The following is a 20,346-nucleotide window of genomic DNA, read 5'->3' as shown; positions in this document are numbered from 1 at the left end:
ACAAGGAGAGTCAACACGGTAATTCCGTGAGTTTATATTTAAGTATCACTTATCCCTACAGAATGGTCACGTCTTAGTGTGCGTAGAACATTGGGGGATATCTTATGGTCCTGACGAATGCTGAGCATAGGTATTTCATAATAGCAGAAACATGTTGACCACGATGACTAGATAGGACACACAGGTTCAAATTTACTCAACCACTAGTTGTCCGCTTGCACTTTGTTTTTATTGAAGGTCGACTATCCCTTTATTACAATGGGTACAGGGAACAGTTGGCTTTTCTTTGAATTCACTGACAAATTTTTGGACACGAATTCACTAGCCTTCAAAAATGAACCTGATGATGAAGCCAGTCACCAACTTTGATGGTGCGTGAGAGTTCTTTTTGAATCACAGTTTCTCCACTGATCACTTCTGACTTGGGCTATATGGTTAAGTTGTTTCTTCTTAGGTTGCAATCGCACCTTTTGTGTCACTCTTTTGTTGTTGTAATTATTTCTTTACCGCAGGCTCGGGACGTTTCCCTTAGTAGATCGGAGAAAAAAAAATGTAAGGATTAGTAAACTGGTAAACTGAGCACAGAAAGCAAATATGCAAAACGTTAAAACAGTCGCACAAGCTTATCCAGAGAACATGAAATCATTAAGCCTGGGGTCCTGTAAGCAACCTCCTTAATTGTTACAAAACCAACATATCCGTAACTTACAAATATTATTCCTCCTTCTCCTCTCTAATACATCTACGTCCTTACTCAACAGATGTATGAGCGAAGTGGCAAAGCTTGGATCTAGACAAAGAAGGGGAAACGTATCCTGACCATTACAACTGAGACACAGGTTTGCCATATGTGCAACTCTAAAGAGCAGATAAGCATAAAAAAGTAGGTGACTTTGCGTAGCACTTACCTTTGCAATTTCCCACACGCGTTAGATAAATGAATAAAAAAAAATCTAAACTAATACATAGTAAACGTGGCGTATTAGCTAGATCCTGAACCTCCAGGTCCATGTACTGCAGTAGGTCTTCCAACTGGCAAAAATGTCTGCACAGCGTTTATGGACTTGCCCGAAAGAACGTGCCCCATTGCTTTTCCGTTGCACGAAGCACCACCATCACTGCATACATTGCTTTTATTTTTTAAGTGAAAAATCATCTAAAACATCAGTAAAGACAGCAGCAGGAAGAGCAGAAATACATGTTTTCGAAGTACGGCTTGGCAAGGTGAAGTAAAAAAAAAAATGCGAAAAGTTCCTGCACACACCACACCACACAAAACAAAACTAACTGCATAAAGAGAACAAGCATTTACAATGCAATAGGTCTCCCAGCTTTAAAGTTTGAGCTATTGGCATTGTATATTACAATGTGTTACATTAATTTGTTATCAAACTCTGAATTGTTGTATAAAGATGATTTGCAAACTGTCAAATGTTGTGAATAATATTGTTTGCTAGTCATCCTTGGGTACCAGAGTACTTCACTTGAGGCAGCTCACTACTCTGCACTCACTACTCTGCACTCACTACTCTGCACTCACTACTCTGCACTCACTACTCACTACTTTGCACTCACTACTCACTACTTTGCACTCACTACTCACTACTCACTACTCACTACTCACTACTCTGCACTCACTACTCACTACTTTGCACTCACTACTCACTACTCTGCACTCACTACTCTGCACTCACTACTCTGCACTCACTACTCTGCACTCACTATTCTGCACTCACTACTCTGCACTCACTACTCTGCACTCACTACTCTGCACTCACTACTTTGCACTCACTACTCACTACTTTGCACTCACTACTTACTACTCTGCACTCACTACTCACTACTCTGCACTCACTACTCACTACTCTGCACTCACTACTCACTACTCTGCACTCACTACTCACTATTTTGCACTCACTACTCACTACTTTGCACTCACTACTCTGCACTCACTACTCTGCACTTACTACTCTGCACTCACTACTCTGCACTCACTACTCTGCACTCACTACTCTACTTACGCGCTGCTAAACGCCAGGAGACCTAAAAACGAGCTAGACAACACTGGCTATATTACTTTATTCCGTGCTGTGTGTCTGCTCACTTAAAAACCAACATGTTTCATTGCCAGGGAGGAACTTACCGCAATTTCATCAGGGCAAGGGTCAATTTTCCACACTGCACCAATTGTCTATTTTTTATATTTTATATAGCGGGTTGTTGCCCTTCGTGGTCATACCTGCAGCCCCCTTTAATTGTGAGTGTGTACTAGTCTACAATCACACTGGCTGTCACAATTGTTGCAGACCGTCAGCCGTGACAACGCAAGTGTCTGGCGTTTGCTCAGCTTAGCGTTGTCACATATTTTTTGGGGGTGGCGGTGTCTGCTGGTGAGCAATTGGGGTGAGTGGTAGGGCGCTGTTAAGAGCTTGTGTTCATCAGAGCACTGCCATAGCCGGCGCAGTGCTGTCTGTCTGGGAGAAAGAGTCCAGCTGGGAATGTTCCATTCCCAGACACCCTCCGGCACCGCCTCACCCTTTTCGACCCATCTATCATGCTGGGGGTCCGGGGGCACATGCTCCAAATGGTGCCAGAGCGAGGCAGGCCCTGCTGTTTATGATGCCTGCTCTTCGTCAGGTGTGAGTGGGGGGCCTGCTATACACAGAAAGGAATCCCGTGTAATTTTATAATTTGTGCTAGAGCGCAATCCATTAGATCAGTTTTGCAGCGATGTGCTTTAGCGCTCGAACCACTCTGAAAGCTATTTCTTACGCGGCAACAGCTGACTCCCTGATACATTCCAAAATGTCACACTATTTTCTGGGTTTAGGTTCGTTTTATGTTTTTCTGAGATAAATATCCTGACAGACTGGCTCGGATTTGGACCTCCGAGACAGAGGTAGATCAGGCCAAACGGAAACGACGTTGCGTCCGACTGCAAGGTCTGCACCAGTATCTTTGCGACCATTCTCTTTTAGTGCTTGTAAAAAAAGTAGGTAAATGTTTTTTTGAGGGGGGGTAATAATAATGGTTATTCAATGGACGCAAGTGGATAGACGGAACACGGTAAAATAATATAAATATCTGGTGATGATATTTCACAAAAAACATATCCTGGCAATCTCATCATTCGCCAGAGATGTCTTTTGAATAAGTGTTTAGCTAATCGAAATGGAACATTTACCACGAGATTCATGTATCAGTTCTGTTCCTATTGTGAAGCGCTCTGACACCTTCGGGTAAAGTCCGCGCTATATAAAAATGTATAAATAAAATAAAAAATAATAAATTCAAGCTAGCCTGTCTGATGAGGTGTGATGCCCCGAAACTGGTCCCAGGGTGCTCGTTTCCGGGTGGGTCGGTCCCGGGAGGACCCGGCCTGGCAATCCTGCTGGACTGTTCCCATGTGTCAAGACTGATTTGCACATGGCTGGGGCCAAACTCGGATTAGCGTGGGGACGATGGATTAAACCCAGGTCTGTGACTGGGTGCGAGTGGTTGAAAAGTTTCGCACTCCGTCCATCGTCTTGTTGTGTTTGCGCGGCACCCCTGCACCTGCTGCACTATCGATAGCCTCGACTGGTTGGGTGAGTGTCAGGCCAGCCCCTGAGACAGTCAGTCTGTTCTGCAAGGCTGCCTGGCAGTATCAGTGATTCCTCAAGTGAATTGGTAGGGAAGGACAGTGTCGGACGTGCCTTTGTCCAGCTAGTGGGACAGTGTCAGGGCCGCCGCTGGGGCAGTCACCTGTGGTAAATGTGCCTGACAGTCAACGGTTCGCTGGCGGTGTCTGCAGGCTGCCTCTGACCGGGGCAGTCACCTACATGTCTAACTGTCGCTAGGTCTCTCAGGCCCGCACCTGCGGCAGTCAGTCTAGGCTCCGAGGGGGGCACTGTCAGTTGTCGGGGCTGCGTTAGTAGCCCGTCAGGTGAGCTTGAAGGGTGATTGTGGGGCAATGTCGGGCCTGCCGCTCAAGTGACGTCACCGTCGTCAGTCACCTGACACGTCGGGAGGGTTGCTTGGGCAGAGTCAGCCACACGTTTGTCCGGCTCTCAATTTCCGAAGGGGCAATAGGTCCGTGGTTTCCTGTTGCTGTGGGTGGAGTGCTGAAATGAGGTCTGCTGCTGACACGGAGGAGGACGCTACTGCGCGCGCACTAAAAACGAAACCTATGGTGGGGGCGGGACTTCCGTTTTGTGAAGCCCGCGCCCACGGAGTGCCTGGAGCCGAGGAGCAGTTGTGACGCGGGGCTCCCATGCCCAAGGGAGAGCCCCGCGGTTGGTGGCTGCACAAGTCCTGAGTGCCGGTGAGCGGGGAAGGGGGGGATGCCTGTATGTATGCGTGTGCGTGTGTCTGTGTGTGCGACGGCGGAGGGGTGGGGGGGGATGTCTCTCCGTGCGTGTATGTGTGTGTGTGTGCACATGCGTGCAGGGGGAGGTGTGCCTGTGTATGTTTGCACTTCCCAGGAGACAGCCACGGCGAGCGCGTTCGCGCGCGCGTGGCCTGCTCCCATCGCCTTTTGCGGAAATGCGCGCGGCCAGGTGCTGTCTCCTGGGAAGCAGAGTCAGCAACAAAAGATCTCCTGGCGGACACAGCGCTGACGCGCTGTTAAACGCCAGGAGACCTAAAAATGGATGCCAGCCACATTGCAGTACCCGTGTCACTCAATGAACTCGCCAAGCGGTATTTCATACTTGTTCTGTACACGAACAATAGTTTGCAAAGTTGTTTTCTTTACTTTTGCATAATTTTGTATGACCGTATGTAATTCACGGGAAATTATGTACACATCCTTAATTTTGCAAAAATGAACTGGATACATGTTTTTAAATTTCAAATGTAATCATGCCGTTCCATTCCTGACTTTAATGACAAAATATATAAAAATAGAATTCTAATTAACACAAATGTATTGATGGGTTATTCTCAAATACAGCTGGCTATCCCGAAGACACTGTTAAAAGCTTCAGTAGATTCGGATGATTACCATGAAGCTAAAAAACGTTGAAGCACTTGTATCCATGTTATAAAAAAGACATGTATCATATGTCTAATTATTGAACAACAAATAATAAAAGAATATGGTTTCTATTTTAAACTGCTCTCCGGTCTTCAGACACACGAAAGAACGGTCGTCGGAATTTATCTATATTTCATTACATTTCTCCAGGACCTAGTCAGGCTGTAATGAGTCTCTGGTTCTTCTCGTACAGGATTTAAATGAATATGTGAGATTTTCTTTCTTCATTTTGATCAAGAGGGGAAACCGCAAAAGTTCCCTGAGGTCTCAGGAGTCTAGAATACATCTCTTCCTCGTCAGCTGAATTAATGAATACTCTTAGCTTCATAATAACTTATCTGGTGTTGTTTTTCTAGTAAGTATCATGAATAATTCTGTTTTCACTGCCCATGCCGGAGTTTATGAGCTGATCTATAGAATATACATATAATTAGAGATTGGAACGAGGCAGTCAATCAGGTGACGCTTCTGTTTAAACCGTAACGAAAGTTAAAAAATAAGGTGATAAAAAAAATTCTTGCATATAATTTATGGACCGTATTTCGAACAGTAGACTAATCCTGTTGATATTTCCTTTTAACCTACGCTACTCAGACAAACTGATGCAAGGAATGCTCAGATTAATGTACATTTCAGGCAGTTGTCGGGGCTACAATAATTAATTGTCCAGACCCTCAGTGATGTTCTTTTAGTGAAAAAAGGATCAAACTAATCATACCAAAAAAGATACTTCTCACATGTAATGTTAATCACCACAAGATTGTATATTCGGCTATTCCGCCGCAGTGCTGAGGGGGCGGGGCGGCCGCGTGGTGGGCGCATGCTTGTGACGGAACCGCTCCGTCACCAGCCGCGGTTGCGCTGTGCTCATGACCGAGGTGTTCCGTCACGGCCCCGCTCGCTCAATGGAACGCTCAGCGCAGGCGCGGAATCCGCGCCGCGAAGGCGTGCCGTGCGGGCCGTGACGGAACCGCTCCGTCATCAGCACAGCGCGACCGCAGCTGATGACGGAGTGGTTCCGTCACCAGCAGGGGAGCGGTTAACTGAACATAAATCAGTAGGTTAGAAAATAATGCATGCACAGGATTTCTATGGATGTAGATGAGCTCTTACCTGGTTTCTCTGAACTGTAGGACAGTCATATTTCCATTACTAATAGTTCTCTTAAATGGTGATTGGTAACCATAGATTCCACATAAATCAGCAGTAAAGTTCACAGTCAGTTTAGTTTTGCCCCTCTTCCCGGCTTGGTAGCTGGAGTCTCTTTCTTAGCTGCAGAGGGGCCAGACGCATCTCCGGCTTCTCAGCAGATTCAACACGCTCACAGGAACAAATTGTTCTTCTATCATGATGTGCAGACTAGTAGCCCCTCAACTCTGGAAGAAAGGGTGACAGACAGGCACCTGACTCTACTGAGCACTCCCTTCTCTTGGCCCTGAAGTACTCAGAACTGGAAGCATGAGGGATAGGTTGGGTCCTACTGTTATGCACTCTTACCAGATAGCAGATGTTAGTCCCATTATCAGTGCTCAGGAAATGTTTTTAGGTGGTTCCTCTTCATATTTCATGTTCATGTGCATAGTCAGTCTTTGTATGAGGTGATGGCGCGCACAGAAGATAGTGCTGATGCAGGTTTCACACAGGAATGACGAAAAAAGGGACACAATGTTGTGTGAAGTCTCTGCACCTGATTGATTTTGGCCTTTCTCAAGAGGTGCTCAGAGAGAGACAAAAAAGGTCAGGTGTTGCCTGGAAGGTTGTCTTCCTCTAGCAGAATCTGTTGAACCATTCCCCACCATTAACATACATGAAAGGCAGTGCTAAGGAAGTACTAGTCAGCAATCTCATAGGATATCATAGAATTTCCAAAAGCAGCAGTCTTCAACCTCTCACAACTCGGGGTGCGTGCGCGGCCAGAATGTCACTTTTTGTGATGTTCCGTGGCACAGGACTCTGCTTCATATTTACGAGGCAGCACTAAGCCACTTTTTTTGGCTTAATGCTGCCTCGTAACTATCATTCCCCTTATTGTAGTTTTCTATGTTAAATGGGCATGCAATGGGTGTTGCTGGGGGTGTTCCTAGCACCACCAATGTCTTTTTGACACAGCCCCAGATTTACGAGAAACTGTAAATCTGAGTCCGCGCCAAAAACTTACGCCTCCCCAGGGAGGTGAAAGTGAAGCATAACGAGGAGAAATATCTTAATTTCTCCTTGTTTTTCTTTTTCTCTGTGTGCTGAATTCTACAGTACACATAGGAGGAGAAAGCCTCATGGTGTTGTTTTTGTGCAGGAAGGTTTCGCTTCCTGCACAAAAATAAGCATACCTCCAATGCAGACACCCTTGCACCATGGTGCAAGGGTGCCTGCGCTGGCGCGAGCCAACCCACTGCGTGCCGAGGTAGGGGGAAAGGACAGGAATACGCCGTATCCGATGGATACAGCGCATTCCTGCCCATTTCTTTTGCTGATCGGCAGCACAACAGGAAGGCTGCTCTCCAGAAAAACCTCATAAATGAGGCCCTTAGTGTCTAGGATTAACCCCTGAGTGCAGGAATGCACTCAATACACTTTTACAGTCTAGGGAGGCTGTACAACAATTTCCATCTTGAGGACCAGGAGCAATCCAAAATGGATCCCACCATTCGCAGCAATCTTACATTCACACAGAGTTCTGATTTATGCATCACGCACTTGGCAGGCACACAGGATTTACACACGTGGGGTCTGTAGGTGGCATACTCCTTCTGAATCAGAGAAAAAGTATCTACTCAACAAGGGTCAGAATGCCTTTGTTGGATAGCAGTTGCACTTTATACATTCAATTAATCTTTCGTTCGTTCACTCGATCATAGGATTACACAAATGGTATGCTGCACCTACAGCTTAATGTAAACAACCCAATGTACCCCACAGTAGTCATATGTAAGTTAGAGGACATGCTTGGGGCACCCCTCCAGCTCTCAGAAACAGTCACTGGACCTCAGATCCTAGAACCGTGGAAGGACTCAGCATGCATGCTGGTTCAGCAGGTGATTTTGCTTGTGGTGGCTATTACAGGATGTCAGAGAGTACCCACATCCAGAGAAAATGAAAGCCCTCATAAGAGAGGAAGGTGGGCATATCCTGAAACATCAGTGTGAGGGCCCAAAGATCCTCCTCATACATTATTAATTTAAAAAAATGGGGTCCTGTGGAAGAGTACAGAAATCCCAGGAGTTTGCAAACAGCCATAACTTCTGCATCTGTGTTCCACAGTCTGCAGTCTCTGGGCAGTGCTCATGAACTTTCAAACTCATGGGCCAACGTTGGGTCGTCTTCCATAGTTTGGGGATTCTAACTGTTTGCAAACTTTAGCTCGTGTGGACAAGTCAAGTTTCATTACATGAGCAAAAAAAGGAGAAAAGTCTGCATTAAACAGCCTATGAGTTTCTAAAAAACTCATTGGCATTTTGGGCAATGCTACTTGAAGCAGCAGGAGCAAAGTACGGAACAGAGTAGACATGCTTAACTTAGATAAAATGTGTGAAGAATTAGGAAGTACCAAAACAGGCTGTATTATGATTCTAGCTGGATCAAAACGAGAGATAGAGAATTAGTATTTTATTATATACTGTTTTCTCATAGGACAGCCAGGGCCTTCCACGGTGTAAATAGATTTTGGGGGCTTCTCAGAGCAGATACAAAGTGCCATTACATTTCTACATGTCCCATTTTAAAATGCTATGCACCCTACCTTGTGTACTACAATGCCTCCATAGGGATGATGTGCTAATATTTAAAAATAATGTTTTTTCTCCTATTTAAAGTGTTATATTGACAGGTAAGTCACAAGTCAAAACTGAAGTAGTAAGGCTACACTGGCAGGCCAGAGGTCATGGTTTCCTTGTCACACAAGTGAATAGCATAATAGGTGCTGCAGTCTACAGGTCACATTTTAACTTTCTATGCAATGGGTGTATTCTCTGCAGCATTTAACATAGCCTTATAAAAAGCTACATTTGGTAATGAGGGTTTAGCCAACTTCTACATGCTTTAAGAGTCAGAGTGCATGCACTGGAAATAGGACAGTTGAGCTGCCCTGCGAAGCGTCCAAAAACTAACAATAAAATTCAACCCAAAAAAAGTGACCGCAAATAAAGAGACAATTTCTCATAGCCAGATAAACACAGAAAAGGGAGTGCCTCAAGAACTCAATAATTGTTTGTTCTCTTTGTTTCTTATCTCCTCCTTTTATGATGTACACATAGTTCCATGGTGTCACTGTCAATGTACACTTCTCCAATATCAAAATAACATGAGTTCTGTGGTATGAAGTCTCAAAACAATTCTCTTTATTATTCTTGAATGCATCAAAGAAACAGCCCAACCGACGGGTTTCGTCTTCCTGGAGGACTATATCAGGGTTAATGTATTTCTTTACAGCCATGTCACATCGACGTCTAAGTGTAAAATGGATCAGTTCTCAAAGATATCTCTGATGCTCTGGGTGCTGTGTGGTTGATGGGAGTGTCCTTGCAGTTATTTCTCAGTCCACAAGTAACGTTGTGCCACTTTGGCTAAAGGGGTCAGTGACGTTTGAAGTCCCGTTTGAGCTAATAAAAACTCAGCTGCGACTGGACTACCGATGTCCGTACACAGCGGTTCTTGCTGAATCCTTTGGTGAAGGTTGATGTTCCTCTTTGGCGACCACTCTGGGCTCAGATGACACTTTTGGGTTCAATAGACTGGGGTGCAAATTTTGGCCTTCGAAGTTTGGTCCCTTGAGTTGCCTGTCGGCAGTCAGCAGTGATTAGAAGAACGTGGCTGCTTACTTGCCGCTACTTCAGCTTTGATGGCCCTGGTGTTGGTCCCACAAGATCAGCCAATGGACCTTTGGAGTCATTTATTTGGTCTGTGGCTTGGGATTGACTTTTTCAAGAGGCAGGAGCCACAGGCACAAGCTACAGTGGCAATCTGGGAACCAGTTTGTACTTTGGCACACCCAGGGTAGCACAAGCAGTGCTGCAGCCCTAGGTGGACACCCTTGGTACCACATACTAGCGACTTTTTAAATAAGTCAGCTTATGTCAATTGGGGGGAGCCAATTCAACATATACTTTGTAATTGGTTATAACACTGGCACGGAGATCTAGTTAGCAGGCCTTAGTGCACTCTCAGAGTTGAATAACCAGCAAAATGAGTCCTAAACTTTGGAGATGAGCATGCAAAAAGATGCTCCTTACAGGCCCTGTTCAGAGCTTTTTGCTGCCTAAGTATCAGTTCAGAGGACCTTTATGACAAGCCTCTTCTAGATATAAACTGCTGCCTTACCCTTTGCAAATTGCCTCTTGCATGGCTTTGTGTATTTTATTGAAGTATGATGTGAGTACAGCGCAAGGGCGCGGCGCTCACCCCCCTGCCCCCTCACACTGTGGGGGTATTAGCCCCACGGGGAAGGGGTTAATGCCTGTGGTGGGCTACCATGCACCCTAATTAACTTACCACTTTCTTACAAACACCCACACATGCATTAAATTATGTCTTGGTGCTATCTAAGAATATATGCTCATTATTTTAGGTATAACTGCAGTAATACTACTGTGTAAGTTGTACTACAGGAATATTAGAAGCCTTTCAGTAAATAGCTGATAGTGGTTGCTGATGATTAGAGGCTGTGGAGTATTATTTAAGCTTCTGTATAGGGATATATGACATGATTCACTCCCCACTGCCAAAAGGTTCGCCCTATCCATGGAGAGAGAGGAAACCACTCCCAATATTTTATCTCATCCTACTTGTACTGAGGAGTCCATGGGTATTGAGGGGCGATATATTACCTGGGTTGTGGCAAAAACTCCTACAGTTGGTCCCAGACTTCTAATATCCATTATAGAAAAAGTAAAAAAAGATATAAAAAAATTGGAGCTTTCTGAACTCTACTGAAGGAAAAATTCTTCGTAGCCTTTTATCTGTCAATACAGCTAGTTCTACCGCTGCTCTTAGACAGGAATTCGGTTTACGTAGCAGTTGGGTCCAGGGCTTAGCGGGGATTGTGCGCTGGGTTTTTAGTCTGTCTAAAGGTGAGCCTGACACGTTAAGACATCTCATTAAAATCGAGCTGCTGGGAAATCTTAATTATCATTCGTTAATTCTAAAAAACTTTAGATATGCTGTGAACCAATTACGATTAGATAAAGCCGTTTTATTTTCTCTATCACAATTTCAATTAAAAACCCTTTTGAAATCCGCCTCTTGGGACTTAGGGTGGAGATTGGACAGAGAGTCTCGTATTTTGAAAAAAGGTCCTACTCCTGTTATCAACTCATGTTTGGTAAGGTCTGTGCAACCATATGTTTACTGGAATATTCCTCATGGTGTCAGGCGGTTACTATTCTTACTAAGACAGGATCTACTTCCTCTGAAATTACTCCTATCTAAATGGTACGGTTCTTCAGCTGTCTGTGACCTCTGTCATATGAAAGATCAGGATTTGCTCCATGTAATATTTGTTTGCCCGGCATTAATGTTGCATAGGCGTAAACACCTAAGATTAATTTGTCTTCAATTGAATATTTTGTCTGCTGCTGATTTCATAGTCGCTATGAACAACCCCCCAAATGAAATGTTTTGTTTTAAATTGTATACATTTTTTAAATGTTTTTTTAATTTATATTAGGTGATGATATTGTGGGTCAGTTCTATTTGTGTACTTTTTTCATATTCTTTTTTTATGTATTATCTCTGTATTTGAATTGTTGGAATGTATTGTCTTATTTTTTATGTGGATCTCTTTTGAGTTCCGATATCATAAATAAAATAAATTGAATTAAAAAAAAGACCATAAGTATAGCCACCATCTGGTATATTTAAAAAATACCCTTCTTAAGTCAGAATTATTATGCTCCCTGTTTTCCACTAATAGGTTAATTAAGGTTAAATCATAAGGAAATTCCATTCTGGAAATACAGCAGATCCAAACTCTGAATCCTTTTGCCAAACATTAGAAAACGTCAAAGTCAAAATCCCTGGCAACTAATAATGATATGACCTCCCTCAGCCATACGAATAAACCTGATCAAGTGCACATAGTACAGTCGCAGATAGAGAGAGAAAAGGAACGAGCCATAAAAGAGATTTCTGGACTCACACAAAGATATAGTGTTGGCCAAAGACGATTGAGCAGCTGACTTTATCAAAGAAGCTCCTGCAGGTGAAAAGGTAATATCTGTGTGCCTTTCGGCACAGTGAAGTTACCTTGAAGGATCTAATATTTCCCATTGTATATGAATGAAAAAGCTCTGCCATATATCCGAATATGACCAATTAGCCTAAAGAGTTAACTTTTCACCAAATAGAACTGCATTCTTAAACAGACCTGAAAAGGCAATAAGCCTCTGTTAACGCTGGTTGTTCATTGGTTTTCCCATTGTTAAGCGGTGGGCATATATTCCTTAAACAGATGCATTACTCTTTAAATCCCTGTTTTCAGCTTTAAATCCGTTTTTTAGAATGTTATCAGGGATTTCTTCAGCATCAACTGGGAATGCACTTGAGGCAATCTCTTTTTTTTTTTATTTGAGTTTATTGAGAACAAGAAATAGAAATGTGATAAGTTACATACATTATGTAAATAATAAATAGAACCAGGGTGATAATCGTGAAATACAATACCTATAAGCAAAACTTGTTATGAAATAGATATAAACAATACATGAGTATGGATTCTAAGCTGTAAGAAATTGTATGTTACAGGAATATGGGGGGGAGGTAAAGAGATTCATTTTATTAACACATGAGGATAATAATTATGTAATCAGTGGAAGCCATAAAAGATCTCTCGCCATGGCTAAGAATACAGGAGGTACATAGTTTTTATCAATTCTATGGTTGAAGCAGATGTCATTCCACCAGGTTTCAAAAGTAACATTGTGAACTTGTTCCCAATTAGACATTGTTAAATGGAACACAACAGCTCACAACAAATCTATCAGCTTATAGCTAGAAGGTAAGCAAAGCCACTGAGGAGCCAAACTACAAAGAAAAACATTAGGAAAGGAGAAAGGGATAGCAGTTTTAAATATCGTGTTGATTTGCCACCATATCACTTTCTAGAATTGGAAAATAGAAGGGCAATCGATAACATATGTTTTAAATCAGCAGTTGAGTTTGAGCAGGACCAGCAAGCCGCATTTGCAGTTGGTGTAAAGGATTTGAGAGTCATAGGGGTAGATAACAAACATTGGTAAACAAAAAAAAAGGGTTTGTTGAGTATTGGCAGCTCGTGAACAGCCGCGGCCCGTGGAGGGAGTTCCAGTGGGGCAGAAAGGTGGGGCAGGGGAGGGGCAGGGTGGGAGGTGCTAAAAAACGGAATATGGATTATTGGAGGTAAGTAAACAATGTAATCAATAAAACGAATTTCGTAGCGCGCACTGCATCGCATTTTGTTGTGAAAGCAAGAATTTCTGTAAAATCTAAAGGGGAAATAAGAGCTTTATCTAGCTGCAGCCACAAAGGAGAACATGGCAAGCAGTCTGGAGAAAGCCATTGAGAAGCTAGTTTAGAAGAAAAGGCATAATGATATTTCTTTAAATATGGTAGTTTAGGACCTCCATTAGATTTAGCCTTATTTGATGAGGACAAGGCTATATGGGGATATTTGCCTTTCCAAAGAAATTTTCATCAAAAGAGAATCTATTCTCTTAAAATAGTGATCAGGAATGTGAACTGGGATCATGGTAGTACCGTATAATATTTCAGGTGTAAGCATTATCTTGATAGAGTCAATCCTACCCCAACAAGAAAGAAAAAGTGGATGCCACCGAGTAATATTATCAGTTTAATTTTAAACAGTCCTTGATGGTCTGCGAGAAATATATTCCCAAATATTTCATTTTGGAACGTTGCCAATTGAAACATGAATGCTCAAAAAGTTACTTATAACACTAGAAATGTAAGGGTAATACCTCACATTTATCTGTATTGAGGCGATAGCCTGATAACTGGGAAAATGTGGTGGCTTGCTAGAGGAAGGGAGGGTGGGAAGAAGTAGGATCAGAACAATAAAGGAGAATGTCATCAGCATAAATTGACATCTTAAATTGTTGTGATGCACTTTAAAAGCCAGATGTACGATTGTCTTGTCTGATTTTGGTTAAAAATGGTTTAAGCACAATAATTAATAAAAAAAGGATGAAGGGCATCCTTGGCGTACACCTATGTACAAGGGGAAATAATTAGAAGGTATACCATTAACAAAAAATGCTGCCTCAAGACCTGTATATAGCAGAGAAATGAGAGCAATCAATTTAGTAGAAAAGTTAATCTAATTTAGTGCCTCAAATGTAATATACCACCCATCATATTGAACACTTTTTCTCCATCTAATGCAAGAGCAGCCATGGATGGTCTAGTTTAGAATCCTTACTCAAGATAATATAAAAGACTTGATCATTGTCAGAAGCCAATCTGCCTTTAACAAAACCAGATTGCTCTGGACCAATAAGGGCAGGCAAAATAGGGTCAATGCATAGTGCCAAACTTTTTGTAAATATTTTATAGTTAGTATTGACAAACAGAATGGGGCGATAGTTCTCGTTTGTGAAAGATCTTAATTGTCCTCTGGGATTAAGCAAATCATTGCATCCTGAAAGGTGCCTTGAGATGTACTTCTAGTGATAAAAGTAAAAGTTCAGCAAAATTATCACAAAATTCAATAGTGAAACCATCAAGTCCAGGAGCTTGCCCTCTATGCAATACAGAAACCGCATGAGTGATTTCGGAGAGTGAGATATCTGCTTCTTGTGTCAGTCAGTCAGAAAATACTTTATTCGGTTAATTTAAAAACCATAAAAGCATGCTATACATACATTTGAATTATTAAGACAGTAATTCACAGCAAAGATTTCAAACATTTAATAAATATCAAAATCAGGTAATTACTTTTTTAAGAAACCTCCATTTTGTTTCTTATAGATTAAAATAATAATAATAATAATTGATTAGAGCTAAATCATAAAAATCATTTATCTTTTAATTATTTTCCTCCTTAATCTAACTGTTGCAGTAAGAAAGCTAGCTATACTAAAGGTCTCCCAAACATTAGATAGCAGCTGTAAATACAAAAGTGCTGGTTTAACTTGCAAGAAACATTTATCTTTTAAAATTGGGAAGATAAAACGCTTCCGAATGTGCAAAAAGTGCTCACAAAAAAAGATAAAGTGCAATGTGTCCTGAGTAGAAAAATTGTCACAAGAACAAACCCCCAAATCCTCCACCCTCCTACATCCCCGGGGATCAGCAAGAAAGAAATGAAGCTGATTCAACCTGAATCTTACAAGGAGAAAGCGGTGGTTGGGATTTGTAACAACATTCAGATATGGTTCAATTGCACAGGATGTTTTTAACAGTTGGTGAGGACGTACGGTTGGTTTTACCAACTCCCTTTCTTCTCTTTCCATAGAAGCCATCAACAAATAAGATTCCTTCGCCCATTTCATATCACCTTCAACTAACTTGTCTGGTGAGTTAAATTACTCTGGCCGTCCCAATTTCACTGCCAGCCTATGGACATAACTCAACCAGGGGATACGATTCACTTGATCTAGGGCCAGGCAATCTCTCAAGACTTCGCGGTTCAGCTCTAATTCAGGGTTTAACCAAGTTGAAGTCATTTCAGGAGAGGTGCAATAGCAATTAAATCTTCCAAAAAACCAGCTCCAATCTCCTGATGGATAATATAGGCTGACGTAGACTGTGAGACAAATAAAAGGTTTCTTGAAAATTTATTTTCAACAACTTGAATTTTCCTTGCGTTTTTAAAACCCCAAATATCTGTGCCATACATCGCGAGAGAAATACATTTTGCTCCATATATTTTTAACATGGCTTGCATTGGTCTGGCCCCTAGCCTGTGTGAGAAACCCAGGACAGCTTATGTACATCTGGCCCAGAGATTTCTTTTAGTATGTATTTGCGGGGTCCAAGAACCTTGATCGTCAAATGTAATACCTAAATAAGGAAAGGTAGAAACCCTGGTAATCACATTGCCCTCGCAATGGAATGTTTTAACCCTTTTAGGTTTAAGGCCAGTTATCATGATATGAGATTTATAAAAATGAACGCTTAAGTTCAGGAATTTCATAAAAGAAGCAAAGGAGTTTAAAAGAAGTTGTAACCCAACCATCGTTCGTGTTATTGGGGAGGCAACGTCCGCTTAGAGGAGAGCCGGGATCGGTCAATCCCCTGCACGCGGAATATCTTTACATGCTTCCCCTAAAACTTGATCCAAGTTATTAATGTAAAGGGTGAAAAGTAGATGAGCCAAAATGCACCCCTGCCTAACACCGTTGACAATACATATTCCCTGGGTGCAGTTGCCCCTTTAATCATATCTCACGGTGGCAGTTACATTCCTGTGCAAGTCAGCAAGGAAATGGACAATATTTCTATCTACACCTAGAGGCCTATTAGGATGGCGGACGGACCTGCGTCCGTCCGCCACCCCCGAGGTGGAGGGACCGTCCGCAGGGGCAGCGGCGGTCCCTCCGGTGCAATTAGGATTTGACCGCCACCGTGGCGGTCACATCCTGTATCTTTAACCTTGCAGCGGGTGCTGCTTGAAGCAGCACCCGCCGCAAGGTTAAAAATGCATGTTTTGCATTTACATGCACAAAGCGGCAGGCACCGCGCGGTGCACCCCCCACCCCTGACACCCTGGGGGCCCGTAACGGGCCCCCAAACACAAAAGACCACATGCTTATCCACGGCAGAAAAGCTGCAGTGGAAAAGCATGTTTCAGCCTGCATCCTAATATGGCTGGCGGTGGCTTGCAGACACCGCCACCATATTTGCCTGCATTCACCGCGGATCAGCGGCGGACGGACTTGCCGTCCGCCGCTGATCCCACTGCCATCCTAATGTGGAGGTGGGTGTTTTCAATGTCCGCGGTGGTGAATCCGCATCCTCAAGGCCGGCGGTGTCTTCCGCCTGCCCGGAGGATGCGGATTCACCGCCATCCTAATCGGCCCCCTAGTTTGAGAAGCATAACCCATAGTTTGGACCTGTTTACTCAGTCAAAGGCCGAGGAAAGGTCCATAAACGCCAGATAGAGTGTACCCTTCTTGGCCATAGTGTACTTCCCAATTAAAAGGTGCAGGTTGAGGCATTGATCGGTGGTGCCTCTTCCTTTCCTAAATCTGTATTGCAGGTCTGATAGGGTTTTAGTTTCAGATAGCCAGCCTGTAAGTTTGCTAAGTACCACCCTTCCATGCACCTTTATGACAGAATCTATAAGTGAAATGGGTCGGTAACAACTAGGGTCCCCTCTATTACCTTTTTTAATCGGAACAATCACTGACTCAGACCACGAGCTAGGTAGGACTATTTTACAAGCCTTTTTAAAAACGTTGACCAATATTGTGGACCATTTCTTTATATCAGATTTAAAAAGATCGGCTGGGACACCATCTGGTCCAGGGGTTTTATTGCTGGTCATTTGACTTATAGCTTCTGCTACATCTGTCTCTGCCAACGTCAGTGTGTATGCCTTGATCTCGAATATAGTACCGGAGTGACCTTGGATGTCCTGGTCACCGTACACAGATTTGAAAGGATTATACCAAGCTTGCTCCTGTATGTTATAAACAAGGGGAGTATCCATGGAATCTTGGAAAAAGGGTTTGTTGACAACTTCCCAAAATTTGGCACTGTTTTTGATGACATCGATAGATAATAAATCATTCCATGCCTCATTTTTAATCTCCTTTTTGCGTTTAGTTAGAGCCAGTTTATAGATTTTCCTTAAGAGTACTATGGCGCATTTATCCTGTGGATTAGACTTTAAGGCTGCTAAAAGCTTAAAATGGGCTGCTGAACAGTTTCAATCAAACCATCTCTCCCCTTTGGTTGGCTGCTCCTTACAGGGCCGCTTAAGATCAGAGGCTATCTCGGTGCAAATTGTGGTATAAGCCATAACGACATCAACATCCCTGGTACTTTCGACAAATAGAGGTGCATCTCCCTTCCGACCTCAACCACCAAATTGGCCTGAAAATCCTGCGGCACTACAGAGCACCATTTGATTCTACGGGCCTGGTCTGTGGGTCGTATGCCTAAAATACCGGCAGATCTACTAAGTTTGTTGGGCTTCTTAAGTCCATCCACCAGTGTCAAGATAACAGGGTTATGGTCACTGTACTGGGACCAAACAGTGGTGTAACCTATCACCCTTGAAGTCAGGGCTGCACTAATTAAGATGTAGTCAATAGTTGAGTGCATACCCCTGTCTTTAAAAGTTGGAACAACTGTGCTAACATCAAATTTGTTATGATAAGTTCAGGGGCGGCTCTAGACTCATGGCCGCCCTGGGCAGGGAGGATAGGTAGGGGGCCCCGGAAGAGGGGGTCCGGTCGGGGCGGAGTGTGGAGGCCAGTGAAGAGAGGGGGTCAGAGTGTTTGGAAGTGGAACCCAGCCGGAGGCCACCAAATCCCTGCCAGGGGCGCCATATGTATCCTTCCTCAGAGGATCATTATATTAAGGATATATATTGGCGTGGTGGCCCCTGGGGTTTGGTGGCCCTGTGCAGGCGCACAGCTTGCACATGCCTAAGGCCGCCCCAGATAAGTTAGACCGTTATCCGCCACAAGGCTCTCCAGGAAGCCTCCCTGTGGTGAGTGTTCAAAATGTGTCTCTAATTGGTCAACAGGACCTAGAGTATAATAATATAATAATAATATCCACATTTGTAAAGCGCACAATCACCCGTTAGGGTCTCTAGGCGCTGGGGGCCGTCGGGAAGATTAAGCAAGCTATTGCCCAGAGTCACATGGTGCTGGGCTAATCTGCCGCCGGTGCCGGGGATCGAACCGTGATCCCCAGATTCCGGAGTCAGTCGCCCTGGCCGCAGCGCCACACCTCTTCCTAACATAACAATTTTGGTTGCAACAATGTACATTAAAATCACCTAAAACAATAACCGAATAAGAAGTTGTTTGATTCTCACTATACAATTCAAGAAAATGATGCAGACTGACCAAATGTACATTTGCAGAAGCCTTATCAAATGAATTATAAAAATTAACAATAAACAGGGTTCGAACATTAGTAAGGGTGATCTGTACGGCCAGACAATTAGGTGAGCCAGTTTCCAATTTACAATGGATGCCTGCAATTTTCAAAGAGATCAGGGTCAATAGCCCACCCTTTGCCCTGCCCGTTGCAGATTCTCTTGCTGGAACGGAATAGATCCAGAAAAGATTGTTATCCCAAGTTTCCTGTAACCCGATGATGTCAAAATCACTTAAAAAATCTTTCCACCTGACATCATTTGATTTATTTTTCAGCCCGCTATGTTCCAACTTAATATCTTTGAGCATTCTCCCAAATTGCTCCTGGCCCCCTAAGTAATATTATTCAAACAAACCATATTATTTACTCAACCTTAATTTCCCCCTTCCGGGCAAAAATCTAGTCAGTCGTTGTTATCCAGCTCACTTAATGGGGCAAATATATTAAATGTTGTGAACCAGCTTTCACAGGACCTTTCAACTACAGCGATGATCCCTCTATAATGGTCTTGGGTTTGATCAACACTACCAACCCTGGGGAACCGAAGGAGATTGTGCGCTGTTTCAACCGCTGGACTAAATGGCCTATTTCTTGTCATATATCTTTGTGGCCACTGGCTATCTCTGCCCCGAGTACCTACGACAGGGGGATGAAAAAAATCCCAAAGGTAGAGCAATGATCCCTCCCGATGCCCGATTGGTACTCCCGTGGAGAAGCCACCCTGCCACATCCTTCCGGTCAGAGTTGATCACTATACAATCTCCGGCTACCGTTTTCGGGCAACTTCCCACCCAACCAACCCGCCTAGCCATTATAATATGTGTAGATGCCCGTAAGCCCCCCACAGAAGCCCTGCTACACCAGAACTTGACTTTGCGAATAGGTTCCTCTGTGGTCTCAATGAAGTTACTTTTGACACGGGGTACCCCTACTGAAACCGCTACTAAGGGTGTTGCACCTACAGTCTCACTGCTTGAAGGGTCCAAGCTCCCTTTCTCCTTCGCTTGAACTTTTGGGCAAGATGTGGAGACACTGTCACTGTAGGCAGCCAGGTCCAAACTATAACTGGAGACAGGATTTGAACATAGAACATCCACTAGAGGAATGATAATCCCTCCGTCAGAACCCCCCCCCAGACCCAGATGAGCCTCCACCTCCTGAATCTCATTAGAAATAGCCCCTGCAGCTGTAGTCATGTAAGAAATAATGGAGGCCCAATTGTGTAGAATCTGCAGAGCAAAGGTCTTTTCGCTTACCCATGGTGGGGCCTCACTGAAAGAGGG

The 20,346-nt window shown here is 43.5% G+C and overlaps 1 protein-coding gene across 1 annotated transcript in view; it reads right to left on the bottom strand.

Moving 5' to 3' along the window:
• Positions 1-379: 379 nt before the first annotated feature.
• MEI4 (meiotic double-stranded break formation protein 4) overlaps positions 380-20,346 on the bottom strand; it is a 675,270-nt gene continuing 655,303 nt past the window's right edge. The window contains exon 7 of the transcript XR_013596137.1: positions 380-527. The gene's annotated coding sequence lies outside the window, so the exon portion shown is untranslated. The remainder of the gene's footprint in view (positions 528-20,346) is intronic.

This window comes from Lissotriton helveticus, chromosome 6 (genome assembly GCF_964261635.1).
Source record: "Lissotriton helveticus chromosome 6, aLisHel1.1, whole genome shotgun sequence".
NCBI classification, from domain to species: domain Eukaryota; kingdom Metazoa; phylum Chordata; class Amphibia; order Caudata; family Salamandridae; genus Lissotriton; species Lissotriton helveticus.
The sequence above is the reverse complement of the archived record's forward strand: the minus strand, read 5'-3'. Positions and strand labels throughout refer to the sequence as shown.